The 4,286-nt window shown below is 43.0% G+C and overlaps 1 pseudogene; it reads left to right on the top strand.

Annotated features, from left to right (window-relative positions):
- Positions 1-310: 310 nt before the first annotated feature.
- Positions 311-428, top strand: LOC126485432 (5S ribosomal RNA; annotated as a pseudogene).
- The last annotated feature ends 3,858 nt before the right edge of the window (positions 429-4,286 follow it).

The following is a 4,286-nucleotide window of genomic DNA, read 5'->3' as shown; positions in this document are numbered from 1 at the left end:
GCCTTGCTAGGTCGTAGCAAATGTAGCTGAAGGCTATGCTAACTATCGTCTCGGCAAATGAGAGCGTAGTTGTCAGTGAACCTTTCCTTGCAAAGTCGGCTGTACAACTAGGGCGAGTGCCAGTACGTCTCTCTAGACCTGCCGTGTGGCGGCGCTCGGTCTGCTGTCGCTGACAGTGGCGACACGCGGGTCCGACGTATACTAATGGACCGCGGCCGATTTAAAGGCTACCACCTAGCAAGTGTGGTGTCTGGCGGTGATACCACAGATTTCGCACGATCTTTTACAACCACCCTCTGCAATGTTCAGAGCCAACAGCCTTGCCGCAGTGGTAACACCGGTTCCCGTCAGATCACCGAAGTTAAGCGCTGTCGGACTGGGCTAGCTCTTGGATGGGTGACCATCCGATCTGCCGAGCACTGTTGGCAAGCGGGGTGCACTCAGCCCTTGTGAGGCAAACTGAGGAGCTACTTGATTGAAAAGTAGCGGCTCTGGTCTCGGAAACTGACTTACGGCCGGGAGAGCGGTGTGCTGACCACGTGCCCCTCCACATCCGCATCCAGTGACGCCGGTGAACTGAGGGTGACACGGCAGCCGGTCGGTACCTTTGGGCCTTCAAGGCCTGTTCGGGAGGAGTTCGGCAAAGTTAAACGGTCCCTGCCCGCCACTACATCAGGTCTGCCTGGCCTCGGTTGAGCTGTTGCTGTTCCTTCGCGTTTCCACTTCACTCACGCTACCAACAATTGACTTTGGCAGCTTTAGAAATGTTGAACTGTCCCTGATGGCTTTGTTACTCATGTGACATAAATTCTGCTGTCCTACACATTCTGCTGTTACTGCATCCCTACTGACAACACAGTACTCCTTGCCTCCTTTTATAGCGGACGGTCCTGCCTGTCGTGACTCCTAGTCGATAATTTCGTATTACATAGGAATGTCCGGATACTTCCGATGAGGTAGTGTACAGGGTGGTCCATTGATAGTGACCGGGCCAAATATCTCACGAAATAAGCGTCAAACGAAAAAACTACAAAGAACGAATCTTGTCTAGCTTGAAGGGGGAAACCAGATGGCGCTATGGTTGACCCGCTAGATGGCGCTGCCATAGGTCAAACGGATATCAACTGCGTTTTTTAAAAAGTAGGAAACCCCATTTATTATTACATATTCGTGTAGTACGTAAAGAAATATGAATGTTTTAGTTGGACCACTTTTTTCGGTTTGTGACAGACGGCGCTGTAATAGTCGCAAACATATGGTTCACAATTTTAGATGAACAGTTGGTAACAGGTAGCTTTTTTAAATTAAAATATACGACGTAGGTACGTTTGAACATTTTATTTCGGTTGTTCCAATGTGATACATGTACCTTTGTGAACTTATCATTTCTGAGAACGCATGCTGTTCCAGCGTAATTACCTGTAAATACCACATTAATGCAATAAATACTCAAAATGATGTACAACAACCTCAATGCATTTGTCAAGAAGTGTAACGACATTCCTCTCAACAGCGAGTAGTTCGCCTTCCGCAATGTTCGTACATGCATTGACAATGCGCTGACGCATGTTGTCAGGCGTTGTCGGTGGATCACAATAGCAAATATCCTTCAACTTTCCCCACAGAAAAAAATTCGGGGACGTCAGATCGGTGAACGTGCGGGCCATGGTATGGTGCTTCGACGACCAATCCACCTGTCATGAAATATGCTATTCAATACCGATTCAACCGTACGCGAGCTATGTGCCGGACATCCATCATGTTGGAAGTACATCGCCATTCTGTCATGCACTGAAAAATCTTGTAGTAAAATCGGTAGAACATTACGTAGGAAATCAGCATACATTGCACCATTTAGATTTCCATCTATAAAATGGGGGCCCATAATGCCGCACCATACATTATCCCGCCAATAGCCACACATAAACACGATATCGAAATTTTCCGCAATTGGTAAACGGTACATTTTAACATGGGTAATGTATCACGAAGCAAATACCATCCGCACTGGCGGAATGTTACGTGATACCAGGTACTTATACGTTTGTGATTATTACAGTGCCATCTATCACAAAGCGAAAAGAGTGGTCGAACTAAAACATTCATATATCTTTACGTACTACACGAATGTGTAATAAAAAATGGGGGTTGCTATTTTAAAAAAAACGCAGTTGATATCCGTTTGACCTACGGCAGCGCCATCTAGCGGGCCGACCATAGCGCCATCTGGTTTCCCCCTTCAAGCTAGATGAGTTTCGTTCTTTGTAGTTTTTTCGTTTGATGCTTATTTCGTGAGATATTTGGCCCGGTCACTATCAATGGATCTCCACGTATATGAAACAGCTTTCAGAATGTGAGACGACAACCACCTAGAACTAAAGAGAATCAGAGTAGATAATGCCTGTTTATTTCTCGGATGTATTACTTTTCCGCGTCTTGTTTTGCAGCTTTCCCCGCGAGATACGAAGAAGTTGCTGCGTTGCTTAGGCGTTTCGGCTTTAATTGCTACCCGCGGCTCTTCGTTTCAGCATCATGTGCCGCTGTACGAGGAAAGTAATGACACATCATTACGGAAGCTGTAATTACACGGCATTATTCGTTGGAGGTTGCCTGTTTCCCACGGAAACTCTAATCGTTTGCGATATAAGAGGGACAAAATAGCATGATACTACTCACTTGCAGCGGCCTTCCAGAATGTATAACTGTTAGTTTTCTTTTATAAACGCTTGCAAATACGATGGATAAACCTAGAAAATAAATGTTCTTCGTTTGTTTGTTATTTGCCTTTCCGCGGCGCGTAAGAGAAATGCGCAGACATTTACAACGCTAAAAGCTGCTGGTATCAGGAATGAGTAGATAATTGCCCGTAAGGACACGCGTAATAATTCTCAGAACGACACCGTCATTTCAGTAAAGTGATGACTTGAAGGAACTAAAAAGTTTTATTGGATGTATTTAAAAGCTTTATGTCAATGTGAACTGACGCGAGTCTTCAACCATTGCCTACTAAATTTTTTTAAAGATGATTTGTCTCCCACTTTCGGTCTGTAGTTACCTAACTACTTGAACTACACAACCATATCACAAACTAAGATAGTTACAGGTGAGCAGTTATAAGCAGTTGCTTTGTGCTTTAACGTATTTACAAAGGCCAACTTCCATGCCACAGGTAGAAAATATTGCAATGAAAGAGCAAATATGCAAATATGAAGTTGATATGCGGAAAAACAGCAATATTAGTACCGATGTACGAAATGACATTTAAATGCAAGCAGTGGGACTAAGTTGCAGAATATACGATGATGGGCGGCCGTGATGTAACCAGCCGTCGGAGCTGCAGTTTCATAAATTAGGCTCAGAGATGTCTTATAGTCTTAGTGCAGCTTTTATAGACCATCCTGGAATACCTAAATAAGATTCTAAGGTAATGATAGTCAAGAATATTACAGTAATCTACGTCGTGAGTCTCGTCGATAAAAGATCGTGAAATATGACTAAACTATTTAGCCTTGAGAGACATGCCGTAGAGATCTGCCACGACGTATCTGAAAGAACCGTATTCATCTATAGTCTGAAAAAAATTTTAAAGTGCATGCAAAAGGTGGGAAACATGACGTAGAGACCTTCCACGACATAACACGATGAACCATACTCACCTATAGTCTGGAAAAAGCAAATACTGTGTTTGCACAAGGGTACGTATTTCTTTCTCACTGGACCATACACTGAGATTTCTTGCAATTCCAGTCAAGGTTTGGCATTGGAGGGATGATTGTTTACAAATGTGTGAGCGATCTTGCATTCTAGGTTCTAGTGTGCCATTGTTGGGTAAGCAATTTATTTCGGACGCAAACTGCATTTTCCCACTACCTTACTAATAAATTTGATTTGCCAGACTACTATACAATCGTTTACTTCATATCTCCAAACAGTGTTACCAAAGTGATTGTGTGACAGAACTGATTCAAGTGGAGATACATTAATCCAGTTTTCAGAGACTGGCTTATGTACTCTACGTTTTTTATTCTCTTCTCTTACAAGCATGCAACTTCACCCTCTACATTAAGAGCTAATTCCACTCTTTGCTCTAATGTGAGATGTTGTTGGTACCTGGATATTAGTATAACTTTCTTGTAGCTAGTTATTTTTCAAAGATACAAGCGTTATATGTCATTAAGTTTGTTTACAACTACAGGTACTGGCGAAAACATTAACGCATTATGTGAAAAGTATTAATACTGAATCACATCCGATAATTCGTATATGTCTACCTGTCCCTAAATAAA

The sequence above is a fragment of the Schistocerca serialis genome, chromosome 6 (assembly GCF_023864345.2).
Source record: "Schistocerca serialis cubense isolate TAMUIC-IGC-003099 chromosome 6, iqSchSeri2.2, whole genome shotgun sequence".
Lineage (NCBI taxonomy): Eukaryota > Metazoa > Arthropoda > Insecta > Orthoptera > Acrididae > Schistocerca > Schistocerca serialis.
This window is presented reverse-complemented; position numbering and strand designations above follow the sequence as displayed.